The 21,643-nt window shown below is 32.5% G+C and overlaps 1 long non-coding RNA gene across 1 annotated transcript in view; it reads left to right on the forward strand.

Annotated features, from left to right (window-relative positions):
- LOC146998137 (uncharacterized) overlaps nt 1-21,643 on the forward strand; it is a 48,715-nt gene that overhangs the window by 7,014 nt on the left and 20,058 nt on the right. The window contains exon 2 of the long non-coding RNA XR_015040319.1: nt 11,498-11,559. This is a non-coding gene — a long non-coding RNA (uncharacterized LOC146998137). The remainder of the gene's footprint in view (nt 1-11,497; nt 11,560-21,643) is intronic.

Genomic DNA, 21,643 nt, shown 5'->3' on the forward strand with positions numbered 1-21,643 from the left:
AGAATCAGTGATCTCTGCTACATATGCCGTGTGATGGTAAGCGGCATTTCCAAACGTGATGTTAGCATTTACTTTTCCATTACATTTTACAGTGTTCTCGGGGAAGAACACATTTCTGATGAAGATTACTCCCATGCATTAAATGTATGGGAGACTTTTAAACTTCGTACTTTAGGAGACTATCACAATTTGTATGTTAAATCAGATGTTCTTCTTTTAGCAGATGTGTTTGAAAACTTTCGAAATTTATGTATGAAAAATTATGAGTTGGACTGTGCTCACGTTATGACGTCACCGGAGCTAGCGTGGCAGGCGTGTTTAAAAATGACTAGAATTCAACTAGAGCTTCTGACAGATCTGGACATGCACCTGTTCATCGAAAGAGGTATTCGTGGAGGTATTTCCATGATATCTCACCGATGGGCAGAAGCTAACAATAAATATTTACCCCATTATGATCCAGGCAAACCATCCAGTTACATTATATATCTGGATGCAAATAATTTATATGGATGGGCTATGTCTCAACCCTTGCCTTATGGAGGATTTCAATGGATCTCACCCTCTGCCATTGATATAGAAGCCATTTTATCATCCCCCGAAGATGGAGCTGCCGGCTATATTTTAGAAGTGGATATGGCATACCCTCAGGAACTGCATGACTTACACAATGATTATCCTTTAGCTCCGGAGAAGTGTTGTATAACCACTGAAGAGTTATCCCCCTATTAAGTCTCTTTATAGCAGAAGGATGGACGAGAAAACCCAGGAAAAATACAGAAATTAGTGACTAATTTGAAAAAGAAGCAAAATTATGTGCTTCATTATAGAAATTTGAAATATTATTTGGAAAAAGGTTTAAAATTAACCAAAGTGCATAAAATCTTAAAATTTTTACAGAAGCCTTGGTTATCGCAATATATTGAATTTAATACCGAAGAAAGAAAAAAAGTGAATACCACATTTAAAAAAATTTTTTTCAAATTGATGAATACTTCAGTGTATGGCAAAACAATGGAAAACGTACGAAATAGGGTGGATATCCAAATTGTCAATAACGTGCGAAAGGCGCAAAGACTCGTCGCGGCTCCATCTTTCAAGGAATTTAGAATCTTTGATGAAGATTTAGTAGGCATTCAACGTATGAAAAATGTCATTACATTGAATCGGCCTATTTATGTGGGTTTTGCTATTTTGGAACTGAGCAAGCTACACATGTATAAGTTTCATTACGAACACATGAAGCAAAACTACGGATCGAAAGCTCAACTCCTTTTCACCGACACAGATTCATTGACTTATTCTGTGCAAACAGAGGACATTTATAAGGATATGAGTCGACATTTAGATTTGTATGATACGTCCGAGTATCCGAAGGAGCACCTTCTCTACAGCGAGAAGAATAAAAAGAGAATTGGCTGCTTTAAAGTCGAATTGAATGGAGCACCTGTTTACGAGTTCGTCGGACTAAAAGCTAAAATGTATTCTTTGCTGACTCCCTCTGGAGAGAAGAAAACGGCGAAAGGGGTGAGCAGAACGGTGTTAAGAAAGCATATTAAGCATATAAACTACAAAGAATGTCTGTTCAATGAGACACGATCGCGAGATATGCAGTATCTAATTGGTAGTGAGAGTCACTATGGAAGTCAACAAAGTGACTTTGTCGCCCTATGACGATAAGCGCTATCTATTAGATAGTGTGAACAGCTATGCTTATGGGCATTATGCTATTTAATTTTTTTATGTATTTAATCTATTACATTTAATTTTCTTCTTCGTAATTTGAGATTATTTAGCGTAGTTCCCGTAAAGTTTAATGATATTTGGCATATTTAACTTGTATATATCGAATTTAAGGTATTTTAATGATTTTTCTTAATTTTTTACTTTTGTATGTATCAAATTATCTTTCATATTTAATGCAGTTTATATATTCAGCTTTAACGTATTTATTCATTTAGTTTTCATAATTTTTTACATTTAATGGAGTTCTGTGTATATAATCTTTCTTAATTTAATGCTTAACGATATTATGTATATTTAGTTTTAAATATTTTTTTTTTACTTTAATTTTAAGTTTTCATAACACTATACGTATTTTAGTATAGTGTTACATTTTGGCCTCTTGAAAAACTTATGAAAAGCTTACATAAAGCTATGCATAAGTTTTTCTGTTCTAAATTTTCGGGATTGTCGAGGTGCAATTAACTGCACCGGGTGGTGGTGGGGACAATCCTAAAAAAATATAATTTATTTTTAATCTTTATGGGGTAGTGCTCTAAAGCAATCAATCACAGTACTACCCTGTGAACTCCTTTTGTTACAGGTTCAAATCCCGGTTTTTATCCCCTAAATCAAGAATCCCGAAACATCCCTACTTAACTGCTGCGCCTCCGCTTGCACCGCCTCTGAATTTGCACCGCGCACCGCCTCCTGCCCCTGAACCGGCTGTTTTCCACTACTAACGTATGTTATTCAAAATTTGATGGCTCTAGTTACCGTTGTTTTATCACAATGCGAGAAACATTTATGCAGATTTTTCAATATTTAATTTCTTTAAATATACTATACAACACAGGGCGATAACATCTAGTGGCAACAGAATAACAACACAGCTTTAAAACATCGGGTTAGCGTTTATTGTCCATTGAAAAACAATCGCCAAGCAGTGGGCTAAACCGCATTTCAACCGTCATGGACATCTGATGGCCTGACAGGAGGAATGTTGTTTGTGTGTGGCTTTGAAAGGAAGTTTGTAAGTGATTGTTCAACAAGGTGTTCTGTATGTGAGTGAGAATGTTGTTTATGCAGAACTGAGTAGCATAGTTATCAGCTAGTGACTCGCCTTTCTCAGTTTCGGTGTAAGCAATTCCTTGGGAGCCATTAAGGGGTGGAATATTTGTGTAGCATCTCAGTAGTTTATTAGTTTCGTTCCAGATCGTATTTTCCTCTGCAGAGAGAGAGGAGAGGTAGACGGCCCAGTCGTGGTATGTTTGTTTACGTGGGCCTGACCTGGCGGTTGAGTTGGTTGAGTAGTACTCTATCAGGTGGATACCTTAACCTATTTCTGCGCTGAGTAAGCTTTTTAATTTCAGTTGTGCATATTTTGCCTCTGTTATCAGGGCGGGCTTGCAGCTATTTTTCAGTGCATTCTGCAGCTCTTTGGTGAAATCTTTGACAATAGCATCTAACTCATCACCTCTATGTGCAGTTGGAATGTGGATAGTGGTGTTATCTAAGGCTTTTGTGAATCCAGACCAGTTAGTAAAAATATTGGCTCTGTCTCCAAATTAATCTTTATTTTTACAACTCTGTTTCATGAAATAACGTCAATTCACGTTTTAATTAAAAATAACTTTTATTTCGTTTTTAGCAAATGTAAACAACTCTTTAGAACAATATCATTAGTAATCGTTTGTTGCCATTCCAAGAACAACGAAAATTGAATAATCTTTTTGTTGCCATTCTGAAAACAACAAAAAACAAATAAAACGATATTAATCAGTATTTTTACATAGTAAGTAACCCTTCCCAGTAACTAAGCTACGGTAGAGCATAATATTAGCTTTAAAACACACTATTTACGAAGAAAAAATATTATTGATACATATAAATGCTAATCCCGAAATCGACAGGGGTTTTATTGTCCGCCCTACACGCGACTGTTTTGCAGGAAACTTGTTGAGTTTAGGAGGTAAGTCAGTTGGAGGTTTGACAGATTGTCTTATTGACGTTGTTGGTTGCATCAAAATCTTGCATAATGTTTAGCTGAGATCTTTTGTTGGATGGTACATAGGCAGAGATGAGAGTGAGTGGTGTGATGGTGATGGCTAGGGCTTCAAGAGCTAAAAGCAGTGGAAGTGTTGTGTAGTGGGCGATGGAGCGCTTGACAAAGATTATTAATCCCCCTCCGGGATTAGAGTTATTAATCCTGTTTCGGTCAAGGCGATAGAGTACATAATTTGCTATTTCGTGACTAACCCTAGGACCAAGCTTGTGTTCCTGCATGAGAAATACATCAGGACAATAATCATTTACAAACAATCTTAGTTAACCCTCCAGGCGGCAAGGCCGTATATATGCTTTCGAAAATAATGGCTCTCATAGCGGCAAGGCAGCATATATGCGTCCAAATATTTTGGTCCTCATGGCGGCAAGGCAGCATATATACGTAAACTTAAATTTGGGCACGAAACGGCAAAGCAGCATATATACGGCCTGTCTCAGAGTGCCCTCCCCTCTCTGCTCTTAATGTAAACTGACAGGTGATAATTTTTCTCTGCGGGAGGTAACTGAGGAGAGGAAACTATCTATTCGCTAGGGGCAAATGGGTTTTATCGTTAGGTTTTGAATAACAACTCGGAATAAATAGCTCGTTCAAAACTTCCAGCTGTTCTGTGCTTATACCAGCTATAGTAAACTTAAATGTTATGTTCGTACAGAGAATTTTCATTTTCCAGCCTAATTATTCTCCAAATTTTAGATGCAGTTTGGCAAAATGTAATTGGAATTAAAATTAAAATTGCAAGAAACTGCAACAATATTTTGAAATATGGGATTTCAATTCTATTGCAATTGTAATTAGCTTCGCAATTACTTTGCAATTACAATTAGAAAGTAAGTACTTTTTAAATGCAACAATAATGTATGTAATTGCATTTTAATTCTTAAGTCTTACAATTACAATGCAATGATAATCACAAACATTATAATTATATAATCTAATTACAATTACAAATTTTATTGCATCTAATCACAACTACGGTAATATTAGCTAATTACAACGTAATTTTAACTGCAATTGCCGTAGGTAATTATAACTACGTAATTAGGAAAGTAATTGTCTCTGATAATTAGAATTACTTAACATAGTGAAATTATGATGATAATTGTAATTCTAAGTGTAGTATGCAATTGTAATAAAATTATGCAATTACTAAGTAGTTATAGTTAAAAAGTAGCTGTTTTTTTAATTACAATTACAATTTACGTAATTTCATGTAAATTACAATTACTCTATATTTGTGAAATCCAATTTCATATTCAATGCAACTGCAATCATATAATCTAATTTCAATTACACTGTCATTGTAACTCCAGTAAGTAATTATAATAATGTAATTAGGATAGCAATTGTTTCTGATAAAAGCAGTTACGTAGCCCAGGAAAATCATGATCTTAATTGCAAATGTAATTGCAGAATGCAATTGAAAACACATAGTAATTGGAATAATATTATGCAATTATCTTGTAATTACAATGTAACAATTTTTAATTACATATACAATTTACGCAAATGCATTTTAATTATAATTGCATTTAAATTGTGAAATCTAACTGAATAAACAGTATAACTGTAATTATATAATCTAATAAAAATTACAATGCAATTGTAATGACCTCTTAATTAAAATTGCGCAGCAGATGATTGTAACTATTTAATCAGAAAAACAACTGCCCCTTATAATTTCAGTGACATAGGGTAAGGAAATCGTGATAATATTTGAAAATTACAGTCAATAATATTATATTCGAAATGTTTCTGCATTTTAGATAATGAGTTTTTAAATAATACAACGGGATAATCACCTATAAGAAAAATATTAATATTTTCTGTCATGTCTTCTGAATCATCTTACATATATTGTAGTTTGTGGTACCAGCATAAATAGGAGTTTATTTAAAGGAAATATTTTATATAGACCGAAATGCACATAACGTTAGTAAGCAAATATGTATGTTTATGATCTTCGATATACATGTGAACTTAAATTACAAGATTAAGGGAAAGCAAGCAAAGAGTTTATGCCAGTGCAAAGGGATGTTTTCGCAAAGGATTTGTTACGGAACGCTTGTCTTCTTTATATTACACAAGAAATAAATCATAAAAATTACATTTATCCTTTTCTTTTCAGAAAGGAGATCATCAAGGACTAAACTAAGTCTCATAATTTTATCCAACCTATTGCTTTAGCTGGTAAAAAAGTATTCTGATCGGCAATCAGTATGCTTAATTGCTGTGTGTACTAGACATTTTACTAAATCCATTTATTATGAATTACCGCCCAGACAGTAAAGTGGTTCGTGACTCTGGTTGCCGTACCGAAGAGCCTGGGTTCGAATCCCGGATAGGGCATGAATGTAATTTTTTCGTCTTCTTCATAGGGGGCAACGGTGGCCCACGTATTAGTTCCCTCCTTAATAACATGACCGGCCTTAGTAGTGATCAATGTCTATAAACGGCTACGACTTGACATTGGAAAAAAAAAATTTACGAATTGGTCTTTTATTCAACATAACGCACATTTTCCATAAATAGTTAAAATGCATTATTCAGTTACAAGTGAAAGTACTTGCATGAACTATTTTTCATCATTGTTTCACATAAGAACAAATAAAAGTATAATTTTCTTATGCACCTGTGATTGTTATATTATTTGGATTACGGTAAAGACTGCAAAGATGCGTCTGTGGAGGACTTTCTAAGGGAAACTGGCTCATGTTCACATCACCCGTTAATAAAAGCAGGAAAAGATCTTTATTTAATTGAATGCAACGAAACTTTTAAGAAGAATGATGTACTCATTAGAGAACTTTCTAAAATAAAATGATTTGTATTCATGTTACACATAAGGAAATCCACGGAGCTATCTAAACATTTAAATTGTTTGCCAAAATTGGCCTCCGATTTGAACTAGTAGTATTCAAAAGCCGACTTATTACTCTGCTGAGCGAAAAATCTAATTGCTTTTGAAGTTATATTGTAATTCGAACAATCATTGTATTACAATTTTTTTTTTTTTTTTTAATTTTTTTCCCCAATGGCAGATTGTGAACAGTTACAGTGTAACACAGTCCATTAGTCTATACAAGGCCAGATGGAGTGGTCTCTTTATTATGGAGACACCTAATATGTGGGCTACTATCGCCTCCTATGAAAGGACGAATAGTTATAACCATGCCTTCTCGGGGATTTGAACCCAGGCCCTTCGGTATCGCAGTCAGGCTTCCCTAACCACTATACCATCTGGGCGCAAAATTACAATTATAACTGCATTAGTTGTAGTTTTAACTACAAAGTAACTACAATGAATTACTAGCTTTTCTCAGTCAATAACAGATAGCTTAAACTTTAAAGATAAATGGAAGGTCTTATAATTAGTCGAATGGCAATATTCTAAGAAAATGTTGTCTCCAGGATGGTCGAAGTTTAATTACAGTCTTACATTTCGCGCATACTCGCAGCACTTGCCCAAAGGCTGTTCCAAGATTATTTCTGTTCATCTCATCCATTAATTTTGGAGACAGAATCATGTCTAGAGACATTTTTTTTCCCCAGGACAGTATTTTATATAATAGAAAAAAAAAAACATAATGCGTCTCCCTCAAGGTGCAGGAAACAACGAGTACTGATAAATTTAATTGAAATTACAATTATAATTCTATTTAATACAAATACAATGTTACTTTAACGGTTAGAATTACATTATAGTTCTAATGGCAAAAATATGAAATCAGTGTTATAGATTAGTATACTTTTACTTATCACAATATTAAACTTTTAATACCGTTTTATTTTATTTAGCTTATCACAATATTGAGCTTTTTAATACCGTCGGTACTGAAAAAATGTTTTACTACTGTCATGAAATGTATATTCGATAATATTTTCTCATTGATGTTTTTCTTATATATTTTTCTGCATAATTCATAAATGTTTGCAATGGAAATAATTCTGAGGCTTTTATAATACTTCTAAATTTTCATGAAATAAAGTTCCGTTAAGGTTTACTTGAAGGAGACTCTCAGTGCAAGCACTCGAAAAGAAGTTATGCTACATTTACATATTATGAAATGGTTGAATGTACCGTATTTACTTGTAACAGCAGTGCTCAATATATCGCGTTTTCTGAAAGAATGCATATGTTTCCTAAAATCGAATTTAAATCACTATAATCAGAATAATTGGCTAAAGTATTAAATTGTAATTTTTACAGCATCAATCGAATTAGTGGATTTTATTGAAGATAAAAATGTGTTGATATTGACAAGCTATATTAGTTTTTGTACTATAATGAATGTAGCTATATGAATATAATGAATGTACTATAATGAATGCTAGCTAGTAGCTACTCTAGCTAATAGCTAGAGTAAAACTCAGGATATGGTAACATTAAATAAATAAAATTTAAAAAAAAGAAGAAGAAGCAGAAAACAAAAGCGAAAAGAAACTGAATACATTCGGAAAGAGAAGGCTTACTATGGTGAAACATTAGAAACGTGTAGACAAAGTGTTAATACTATATGTGAGAAAATACTAAGGACAAATTGAAATACATCATAGCTACGTTTGGTGCTTTCTATATTATGTGTATCAATACTAATAACGAAAAATACTTAAAAAATAGATATTTTCGAAAATTTAAAGGAACAAAATTGCAGTCTGAAAATGTATAGCAGCGGAACTTTTGAAGTAATTTGACGCCTTCTGAAGGTCGCCGTGAACATAACAATTTATAACTGCCAGCTTTTACAACTAGGAATCAGATAAACTCTATTGTTTGGTAAACCGGACTGCCTAGTAATGTTTTCGGTACTGTCTAGTTTCCGGGAATGGCGATGTATGCAAGCTTTTTCCTCTTTCTGCCCTAAGAATAAACATCTCATAGGGGAATTCTGAAAAATATATAACCCTTTCATTTATGTACTCATACCCTGATATTCACAATAGCGTTTCTTTATTTAGATAGCTTTGAGCATGCAAATTCAGTAAAAATCAGAAAACAAGTACCATACTTATAACAAAGCAGGCGATCTCAGTAAATGAAGGGAATTAAGTACCGGCGATGGCAAGATTTTCCCATGGTTTGAAGACTAAGTAATTTATTCCTTTCAGAAAATTTTCTCGGAAAGCAAATCATCACTTACGGATAGAAAAGTGTTCTAAGAACTACGAGATAAATTTATAATGGGAATAAAAGAATGAAAGAAATCGGAAACTCTTTTCTAGTAATCATTTTACTCTTCGAAAGTTGGTTTCAGTATCACCTTTTTAAGGAAATGACACAAGAAATGGATTTCAGAAACTGAATCTCGAAATCATCAATAACTATCCAATATTCTGCATTTGTAAATATTTATTTAATTTGCATTCAACCAAATGTTGAAAACAAGCGGAAAAAAATCTCCTTACAAAAGGGAAGAAAAAAAACGATTCCCTTTCTTTCACAGTGATATTCCATTAAATTATATCAGAAAATGATATCACTGTTGGATGCAATGAATACTAATTTCAGACATGTTGCCTGTTTATGTTGTTAACTCTCTTTTGCAACTGAAAACTGGTAGTTTTGCCTAAATTTGAATTCCGGCGAATGCGTTCGTTGCTTGGTATTTTGGTGAATTTTATGTTGAATATACCAAACCAGTTTCCCTGAAAAAGTCATCTACAAACGCATCCTTTTCCTCAAGCAGGTGCCCATCGTATGCTGCCTGACGAATGTGCAATAATTTTTCTTCTTTTACACAGCTTTCATGATCACATATTACCCACCAGCGGCCGAGCGGTAAAGACGATGAACACTGGTAGTTCGGTCCGAGGTTCGAATCCCGCGAACGGGCTGGCTGCATGGTCGTTTTCGTGGTTTTCCCCATGTGTAACGTGTATACGAGCCAGTTTCCCTTAGAAAGTCCTCCACGAAGGCATCCCTCCATTTAGGCAGATAACCCTCGTGTGCTTTGCCTTGAATAGTACTATACCAATAATTTTTTTTTTTTTTTTGGTGATTTACATAAGGTAACTCTTTCTGTAAAAAATAATCAATAAAAATGCACCGAATTTCAGTACCATGTAATTTAGTTCGGAAAATGAGAGGTATCTGTGACATCTTGTCTATATGTAGAAAATTTTTAATAAGGTTATTATGACTGAAATTTGTTTCAAAATATTCAATATTTCATAATTTCTATCAACCAATAAATGCGATAAAGGTAAACTCCCCTTTTATAAATATGAAACAAGATAAACGAAATAATTTGTGGTAAAATGAATTACAAACATTATGTCGAAATGACTGACACTGAGCATGTGTTTGTTATTTTAATAGTAATTTAATTATCAATTACATGTAGCTTTCAATAGGAATTAGGTATTTTAAGCCTCTTATAATTTTTTTTTTTTTTTTTTTTTAGCGTTAAAGCTCGATAGCATGAATCAAAAGCAGAAAATTAGTTAAAATACACCGTCTCACTAGTCGTAAGATTATATTACCGAAATATGTATATAAAAACAAATTAACATTCTATAAACGTACATTAAAATACCGAAACGCAATAAAAATCAATAACATTTATAATTAATAAGCAACAAAGCCGGGAAAAGGGTCATGTGAATCACTAGAAGAGGCGCCAAATTGGCTATACGAATTCGAAAATTACTTTATTAGGGAAAATAGGCTTCGTCAAACTTAAATCAATAAAACAAACAAAAAAAAAAAAAAAAAAAAACAAAAAAAAAAATGGAAGAAACCCTGAAAATTAATGCAATATGTCTTTCATTGTTATTTCTTATTTATCAAAAACGAATTTTTTAACGTCTTCATTTGAAAATTATAAATAATTGGCTACATTATTTTTCTGAATTTATAAAACTACGATTAAAAATCCTTTAAGAATTATGGTATAATTACGAAGAATTATGATATTTTGATTTAACACAATTACTTTTGCTTAATACAAATGTAGTTATTTTTATCTTTATATGGACGCACATTTACCTTTCTGCCTCAGGTGAAAAAATATCTTGGCACAGCTCTGATAAGCAATTAAGATCAGAAATATGCACAAAATTAGTAACAAGGCAATACAAAACTCCCTTATATCTGTTTTCGTCTAACCAAAGCATGGACACAAAACGTGTTCCTTCCTCCGTAAGGGCAAAACTAGCCCATCTGCTTAATCGCCTCTAGGCAGTAATCAAAGGACAGTAGGAAACCAGCACTTAAGTGAAACGACTTGTTGATCGCCCTACAACATGGAGGTAGGAAGTAAGATTGAGTCGCCCTAAACAAGTTTCTCCTGTACCCTGCTCTGAAGCACCGGCGATCCCTACCTGGTGACCAAAACATTGGGTTATTTACCATTGAGTTCTATGGGATTTGACGCATTCGGATGTAAATATTTTGTAATTACGTCGTAAATATATATATAAATGTATATATTTTCTTTTTCTACAACACTTCAGAGTCCTAAGTATGTGAAAACAACATATTTTTAAACAACATTTCATTCTGAACGGAATTAAATGCTATACTTTTCACAGGACAGTTTTCTCAGAATGGTTTAATTTGAATGAAATATTTTCACAAGTTTTCGTTAATTACATTAGAAAAAAAAATTAAGGTAATTCGATTTTATTCGGTTAAGGTACAAAAATTAAGATCAAAGTTTATTGTATTATTAATATTAAAATTATGCATTATTTCTTTTCTATTTATAGAGCTTCTTCCTTAAATATGACATGATTTTTTGGCTTCTGAGACATCTTTTAAATCGAAAAATGTAAGTCAATTTATAATTAATGCTCTATTCGGTTCATTTTAAATTAGAGAATTATTAGGAATTAGCGAAATACTTTAAATAAGTATTTCGCTAATTCCTAATAATTAAATAGGTATTAAATAGTACTTGACTTTCTCTGAACATTTCTGAAAAGGAATAAAATAAGTTTATTTATTTATTTATTTATTTATTTTTTTTTTTTTTTTTTTTTTTTTGTGTGTGTGTGTGTGTGTATTATTTAAAACTTGTAACTGAGTTATTATAAAATGTAAGAGGAATAATTCTTTTAATTATACTTATGAGATTTTTTTTTACCTTCATTTCAACAATACATATTCCAAAACTCTTTATTACGTTCTAGCATTTGCTTTACAATACCTTTTACCAGATTGTTTTCCAATACGAACAATTCTTGCTTAAATAGTTTTATAACGTATTTGTCAACAGGTTTTCAATTTATGTTTACAATTCAATATTAAGGTTATTATATATTTAGATAACGTTTATAATCATTATAAATTAGATACATTTAATAATTAGATTTCTTCACAGTACTTTCACAGTTGTTTATAAGTGAATAAATTATTCATTTCAAATACATTTATAAATAATTTAATGAATATTTAAGTATTTTGTCAAAGGCAGATACATGCTTTTTGCAAGCACATGCATAAATACCCATACATATTTCCTAGGGAGAAATTAGGGAGAAAAGCCATTTGGATTAGTCTATTCCTTATAAGGTCCATGGTAGTCTCCAGTCTCGCATTTACACTAAGCGTACTTTCTATTAGTCTCGCATTTACACTAAGCTTACTTTTTCTATTTTCTCTTAAAAATAACAATAATAAATTGTTTATTATTGTAAATTAATATCAAATTCTTTATTTTTAATTTACATTTATAACATTTAAGCTTAGATGTTACTGATAATAAGTATAATAAATTGTTTATATTTAAAATTACCGTGAAACAGTGAGCGAATTCTACCAAGGAGGTTAGAATAACCTCCTTGAATTCTACCAATTTTAAAAGGGTAAACAACATCGCGGTCTCTAATACTTGTAGAGCTTCAATATTTTCAAAGATTTTTATTAAAGCATTTATACAAATAAAAAAAATTTAATTTAAATTCATATATGAAACATTTCAATTTTATCATTTTTACAAATTACCTTCTTGCTACGTAACGACATAATTCCTTACATACCAATAATTAGACAATTTTAATTATTTTCTAAAAAAATTAAACATTACATTAATAAAAAAGAAGAATATTTTTTATTGCATGTAAACATCATTACACAACTTTCATATCAGTTTCTAAAATTCCTAAATCACGCCATATTCTCTGTAGGCATACTAGAATTCTACGCATTAATAAGTAAAAAAAAAATCTAATTTCTCAGAATGAAAGAAAATAATATAATAAAATAAATACTACAAACTTGGAATACTAAGCAATGCTTTTCATACACACACACACACACATTATCAGTGAACTGATATTATCAAGTGCAATTACGATACAAAACACTACGTATTAAAATATGACTTCAACACAGTTTTAATACTGTTGAGTAGATCGTCGGGCTATTGATATATATCGTTAAGTCGGAAAGCGTTACAAACATATCAAAACCAAAAAATTAAAAATACAATTTTAATGAAAAATGATGTGTTAAATATAATTCACAATAAAAACAACAATACAAATTTAAAATACACAAACGATATGTTAAACATTGCACATAAATAAAGTTACATTACTGCTCGGCATCACACACAACCTCGTTTTCCCTCTTACACAACGATCAGTATTCGCTCAAAAAACATCAAAGAATTCCACAAACTCGGTGTCCATGTGCTCATCCATCTATTTTCACTTAAAGAAAAATCAGATAATTGCTCAAACTCGGCATTGCGCACCACATTGACTTTGCCCATGCGCCCATCGATCTATTTTCACTTAAAAAAATCCAAGAGTTGCACAAACTCGGCATTGCGCACAACATTGGCTTTGCACATGTGCACATCCATCTGTTTTCCCTTAAAAAACATCCCAGAACTGCACAAACTCGGCATCGCGCCAAACCTCGGCATTGCGCACCACATTGGCTTTGCCCATGTGCACATCGATCTATTTTCACTTGAAAAACATCCCCGAATTGCACAAACTCGGTATCGCGCACAACATCGGCATTGCGCACCACATTGGCTTTCCCCATGTGCACATCGATCTATTTTCACTTAAAAAAACATTCCAGAATTGCACAAACCTGGCATTGCGCATCACATTGGCTTTCCCTCAGGGGAAGTTATTGGCTTATTTTGATTGAATTAGAAAAGCGTTTATTATAGGAAAGTATTTTTATACTTAAATTTTGATAGTCAATAGAAACACTTCCCGGGGTTTGGTACCTTATCGTGGTCTGAGGGCTCCGCCTCCTAAGGGAGGTGGTCTAAATCCAAACCCCAAAAGAGATTGACAATAGATAAGAAAGTTCAGACAGAGACTTCTGTGCAGAGTGATTTGATTGAAGAAGCTCGGACTATAATTAGCGAGCTAGAGACTTGTTTGAAAGATGCAAGTAGAATTACAATTGCAATAAGAAAGAAAGTTTTTAACACACAAGAAGTGTTGTTTAGTTATTTAGTATCTCAAGCATTGGAGATCGAAAATTTAAAAGGAAAATTAGAAATATTGGACAAGAAACCACAATATGAAAGATCTTTTGCTGATGTTTTGAAACAGCAGAAAATAAGTGATAAGAAAACGTACCAGAGTAAAGGAAAAACTAAGAAAATAGAAGAACATGTTGTTCTATTGTATCCGAGAAAAAAAGGAATTTCTTCTGAAGAAGTTAAATCAAAAGTGGTAGAAAACATTGATCCAGTTGAGTTGAAGATCGGTATTAAAAATGTTAGAAAAGTGAATAATGGTGGATTGGTTGTACAATGCTCGAAAAAAGAAGATATTGTTTCATTAGAACGAGAAATAAAAACGAATTCTCTTTTAAGAGATGAAATTCAAGTAAAAGCTCCTAAAAAGAAACAACCTAAAATTATATTATATAATGTGGAGGAAGAACTGAATAAAGATGAAATTTTGGAAGCAATTAAGAGACAAAACCAAATATTTGAAAGTGGTGGAATTGAACTTTTGTTCAAAATAAAAGCTAAAAATCAAAAAGTACACTGGGTAGCAAATATTCAACCAGATAAATTTGGGCCGATTATGAATCAAAATAAAATAAATTTGAAATGGTATAGAATTACAGTAAAAGAAGATCTTAATGTTGTAAGATGTTTTAAATGTCAAGAGTATGGTCATTTTCAAAGTAAATGTGATAAAGATTTGATATGTGGTAAATGTTCAAAAAGGGGACATAATTATTGGGAATGCAAAAATGAATCTGAATGCATCAATTGTGTACAAGCGAACATTAAATATAAATTAGATTTAGAAACTAAGCATTCAAGCTTAGATAAAAATTGTTCCTGTTTTAGAAGACAAATGGATCTTATGATAAGAAGAACTGACTATGGGTAATGTTCTCTTAAAAAAAAAAAAAAAAAAGAAAAGAAAAGGAAGGAAAAGAAAGAAAAAGAAAAAATGGTGAATAAAATTGGATTATGAACTATTATTGACAATTGTAAATTTTATGTTTAAAAATGTTAAAACAAATTGAAAAAGTTATTCATTTTGTTATGAGGTCTCTGTTTATTATAAAATTTATATTAGACTATATATTATTGTACAAATAATCTTATTACGACAAGGATGTCATTTGTTATATGTTGTATTATTATATGGAAAAGTGTTCTATTTCCTAAATTAGGAATATGTTAATTTTAATTTGATTAAAGATTATGTATTATTATATCTTTTGTTGTAACAAGTTGTTTCATTAATAAAGTATTTTAATTTGTTGGCGAGGTTAATGGATCTTTCGGCCAGTAACGAGTACAGTATGGTGGTTGATTTTAATCAATTAGTAGTTTTCATAAGCCCTGCATATACCATTAAAAGGTCGCACGATTAAATACCAGTCATCACATTGGCTTTGCCCATGTGCACATCGATCTGTTTTCACTTAAAAAAAACATCCCAGAATTGCACAAACTCGGCATTGCCCACCACATTGGCTTTGCCCATGTGCACACCGATCAATTTTTACTTAAAAACATCCCAGAATAGCACAAACTCGGCATCGCGCACCACATTGGCTTTGCCCATGTGCACATCGATCTATTTTTACTTAAAAAAATCCCGGAATTGCACGAACTCCGCATCGCGGACAACCTCGGCATTGCGCACCACATTGGCTTTGCCCATGTGCACATCGATCTATTTTCACTTAAAAAAATCCCAGAATTGCACAAACTAGGCATCGCGCACAACCTCGGCATTGCGCACCACATTGGTTTTGCCCATGTGCACATCGATCTATTTTCACTTAAAAAACATCCCAGAAATGCACAAACTCGGCATCGCGCACAACCTCGGGATTGCGCACCACATTGGCTTTGCCCATGCGCACGTCGATCTATTTTCACTTAAAAATATCCCAGAATTGCATAAACTTGGCATTGCGCACCACATTGGCTTTGCCCATGTGCACATCGATCTATTTTCACTTAAAAAAAATCCCAGAATTGCACAAACTCGGCATAGCGCACCACTCAAAACCATCTATACGGTTTTTTCATTCTACTGGTTTCGTATTTGTTCCACAAATTGGGCACTTATACGATATTGCAATCAAACCTTTCTCCATACACCACGCAATAACGCTCTTCGCTCCAACTGATAAAAAAAATACAGATTCAGATAATCATCCATTCTGCAGTAAGCACCGATTTTGACACACTCATCAATCAAAAAAAAAAAAAAAAAAACATTCTTTAAGCAAAAGAATTCTCTTCTGTATTTTCAGAAGTTACCGTTATAATTTTTAACGCATGCATTCAATATTTTCAATCGTTTGGTATCTTAATAATACATTTATGAGAGATAATTCGTTGCATTAAATGCTAACACTACCACACAACACACAAAAGTAGATTTATAATTAAAAAAATCTCGCGCAGAACATTACAAACCTACCATTTCAACTCAGTTAAAATATAATTTAAGTTTTCTTCAAATACGAAGCTATAGCATACTTATAACTTGTTTTTAAGAAGAGGCGTAACCAATATTACGTCATAAAAAGGCATGTCCAAGCATAAGAGAAGTAAACACAGCATCGACTGATGCAGCCTATTCTGCGATTTAGCCAAAACTCATCCTATGATTCAAAAAGGTGCTTCAGACCGCTGACGAAGTTTTTAAATTAAAAAGAAACTGTATTTGATATGGTAATGAAGTTAAAATATCATTGCACCTGCTTAGACAATATTCAGTCTAAGAATGCTACTATTTTATAGAATTCTATGCATTTCAAATAAAAAATAGCACAAATAATTTTAATATATTCAGATTATACACGACTACTGCGTCATTCGCCAACAACATACATTCAAAAAAACAATAAAAATCCCGTTCAAAGGTGTTAAGCTCACTTTGTTAAATAAATTCGTATTTAATCGATTATTGAAACACGAAATTTATTTTAAGTTCGTAAAATAGCTAAGTGCCTACATTTCATGACGATGTGAAAATGGAGTGCGTAGAGTAAAATCTCGCTTTCCTATAGCCCATTATGTCTCTAAATGACGCGATTTCGTCACAAAACATAAAATAAAGAAATTCTAGTTCGAATTTCGAAAAAATCGCTTCGAGGTGCACTGGCTCTTGTCTAGATGCACCTATGTACCAAATTTCGCAGCCGTGGGTCTATTAGCTTACGCGCAGCGCGAACGAAAGACACATACACACACAGACAAACTCTTTTATTATATGTAGAGATTGTGATATTTTCTGATTATCCGCATCACTCGTAAACTCGTTGATGACTTTGGAGAGAAACGTTTGCCAGGTATCTTTAGTCTATTTCAACCAAAGGAGATTCTTTGATTTCAACGATTCATCCAGAGCCCCATTTTTAGCCCAAACAGCGTTAACCCAGAAGGGCTATTAATTTCGTTTTGGCATTCTGTGGTGTTTCACTATTCAAATTGTTGCCAGCAAATATAACCGGCTGTATTATATTAAAAAAATTTAATAGTGAAGAATCTGCATAAATGTATGTATGTTTCTCGCATTGTGATAGAACAACTGTACCTAGAGCCATCAAATTTTGAATAATGTACGTCTCTACAGGAATACGGGCATATGGAAGCCCAAATTTGGAAATTTGTTTTATTATCTGTTTCATATTTTGTAAAGCATTTATAAGTTTTTGATTAACAAATTCAACGATTTCAAAGGGAGCAATAGCAACACTGTACAGACGGGGGGGGAGGGGAAATTACCTTCTGTACACGAAATTGTGTATTGAAAATTTTAAAGATATGCTCTTTTTTAATTATTTTGTAATATTGCTGTTGAATTGAACTTTAGAGTTCAATTGAGAACATGATACTTAATACATAAAGGTAACACACAGAACGTTAAAATACATTTTATATAGCCCAGAAGAGCTATTAATTTCGTTTTGGCATTTTGCATTAATATAAAATCTGAAAACCTACAGATTTTTTATTCATTTATTAGTTAAGGTGCTAAGAAACATTTTCCCCAGTAAAGGCTAACAATTCAAAACCAGGAGACGGGGAAATGTGATGAAAGGTGCTTCAGACCAGTTCAGAACTGCAGTACTTCAGAACTGCCAGTGATGAAATAGACATACAATAATCCATTCCAGTCAATGGGATGATTCCTTGCCTACAATAAAGAACTCTCATCATAACAATCACTTTTTGTGTTTTATTTCACTCAATCTGATTTCCAGAATCCTTCTTTGTAGTAAACAGGAAGTCCTATAAAAATATCTCCAATGATCATTCTTGAGGGTCCTAATAGCAAAGCTTGATAATGCAGTCATTAAAAAAAAAAAAAAAAAAAAAAAGAAAAGAAAAGAAAACCTGGCATACATATAATCCCAAAAGAAGGTGAATTAAGCTGTTTATAGTAATAACAGTCCGCAGCATTTCCTTCTTTATGTTAAAGCAGGGTTCGTACATATTTTTGCACATAGAAATTAATTACTTTTAAGGACCATTAATGAAAAAAAAATAATTAAGGACCTATGAGCAAATGGGATCTGTATAATTCAATTAAAAATATTATCTATCTGAACTTCACTTTTGTAATACCATCTTAAAAATAAAATAGATCAGTAAAATAGGATCCATTACAGTCAATTGTCTTTAATCCGGACCTCAAGCTACAAACTTTCTGCGCATGCGCGTTTAATGTATAATAAACGGTATAAGCTAGGCTAAAATTATCTAATTCAATTAATGTTGCTGATTGCGTAGTTCCTTAATCTTCTAATTGGATCCGGCTTATTATTTTTGTGTACTGTTAAAGCAATTTTATAAAAAGTAAGCTTGAACTTTCGATTATGTCAAAAAGAGTTTCCGATTCTGGAGCTACCAAAGCATCTACAAAGCGAAAGCATGTTTCGATGTACCGCTTCCGATAGTGAAGAAAGTGACAGAGAGGATACTGAAAACGAAAAAATTTCGATTGACAAATTAGTCGGTATTCACGACACAGCAATTATAGGACTCGAACAGCGGAACTTTGTAACTGAACAAGAAATTATGTCTGTTTATAGAATTAAAGAGAAAGTATTAGCACATAAAACGAAGCAACTTAAAGAACTTACATTGAAAGAAATGTTTAATAAAGTAAACAAATAAATATTAAGCATTTTTTTTTGTAAATTTTGATACCCTTTAGATCATAATTGCTCTTTATTTCATAAATTACGGTTTCATATTTTTAATTTTATAATTTCTGGATACCATCTTACCAGATTTAAACTGATGATCTATAATCCGGAAAAACCGATAATCCGAAATCGCCGAAGTCCGGATTAAAGACTTTTGACTGTATTATTAAACATAAATTAACTTGATTATTAATAAGTTTGAGAATAAAATAAACTTTATGAAATTTATTGAGTAACATTAAATATTTTACACTTCTGATAGTTGGACATATTTGAAAAATAAGTGACATTTACTAACAGTTAGCTTTTTATGCCTCATTTTATCACATAATTCCTCAGTCTAGAGCAGGGATGTCAAAATCACAGGTACACTTGGGCCAAACAAACAAGGTTTAACTTTAGGCGGGCCGGGAAAAAAAAAAAAAAAAAATCAATATTCACAGAAACGTAGATTTATTTCGAATACTACAATAATAAACATATATATATATATTTATATAGAAAAGAAGAAGAAAAATTGAATGTTTACGTCCTGATACTTGACATCTCTTCTCTGCTATTATCTTTCCTATTTCGGGAGAAATTTTGTTTGCAGTGATAACTTTCAACACTGACCCAAGGTGAGCATCATTAATACGGTTTCTAATAGGAGACTTATTACCTTTCATGACTGAAAATAACTACTCGCACCGATAAGTCCTACCAAACATGGAAATAATTTCATATGTGAATTTTCGAGTATATTCAAACCTGGCTGGTAAATATTTGTAAAATTCAGGCACGCCCACTTCAATGAATTTTGCTTTCAAATTTGAGTTGCATTGAATCTCGATCACCTCCATTTGCATATGGCTGGGTACTGAGTCAATACTTATTGAGAAAATCAAAAAAAAAAAAAAAAAAAAAAAAAAAAAAAATTTGTCTTCGAGGGAACTAAAATCATTAAACCTCGTTTCAAATTCAGTTGTTAAATTTGCAATTTTTTCTGCGTATTTTTGATACGAACAAGTATCATCAAAACTTGATTTGTTCATGCTGCACGTCGGGAAGTGCGTCAAATCTTCATTTTTAAGTTGTTTTTCCCAAAGAACTAGTCGACATTTGAATGCTTTAATTATGTCAAACATGTTCGTAATGATATGATCTTTTCCTTGTAAAGATAAATTTAAATCGGTTAAGTGTTTGGTTATATCAACCAAGAAAGATAAATCTTGTATCCATATTGGATCGTAAAACAAACTTACGTCTTGATTTTTCGTTTTTAAAAACTGGCATATTTCTTCTTTCAAATCCCAGAATTGTTTGAGAGAATCTTGCAGCAAGATAACCAACGTACCTCGGTATAGTAGAACAAACCCGAATATTCACTATCTAACTCACTTAAGAAAGCAGTGAATTGACGCTAATTTAAACCTCGAGATCTTATAAAATTTATAACTTTTTTAATATATGACAAAACATTCTCCATATTTATTACTTTCGTGCATAGAACTTCTTGATGTATAATACAATGCATATGATGAATGTTTGAACCATGAATTTCACTAAGTTTTTTTCTTAGTAATGCTATGAAGCCCTTGTTTTTCCCGGTCATTGATAGAGCGCCATCTGTAGCTACAGAATTTAATTTTGCCAAAGGTAGATTGTATTTCTGCAGAAGTCCCAAAACACAAGTAAATATACCTTCTCCTGTGGTAGTACCAGGCATCGGTATTAGTTCCAGTAATTCCTCAAAAATGTTAAGATTCTGGTCACAAGAACGAAGAAACACTGCTAATCGAGCTTTGCCACTAATGTCCGTGCTCTCGTCACAGGCAATGGAGAAACTTTCGAAACTAGATGATTTTGCTTTGATCTGATCACTTAAATTCGCGGCTAAATCAGTAACTCTTTCCGCAACTGTATTTCGAGACAATGAAATTGATTGAAAAGCCTTCACATTTCCAGGACAAACAATTTCTCCAGCTTTCATTAGGCATTCCTTGATGAAATCACCATCAGTAAAAGGCTTCGAATGTTTAGCTATCAACTCGGACAAGACGTAGCTTGCATGTGCCGCCGCTTCACTTTCTTGCAATACTTTACTAAACATGGACTGTTGCTTTTTCACTCCTAACTTGAGCTCTTTCAACTTTTCTTCTCTCATTAATCCTTCGTAATTGTTATATTTCGATTTGTGTTGTTCGTAATGACGTTTAATATTATATAACTTTGGTACATTAATAGTATTATTACAT

This window comes from Stegodyphus dumicola, chromosome 3 (genome assembly GCF_044657685.1).
Source record: "Stegodyphus dumicola isolate Sdum_Otavi_A_Nest chromosome 3, ASM4465768v1".
NCBI lineage: Eukaryota > Metazoa > Arthropoda > Arachnida > Araneae > Eresidae > Stegodyphus > Stegodyphus dumicola.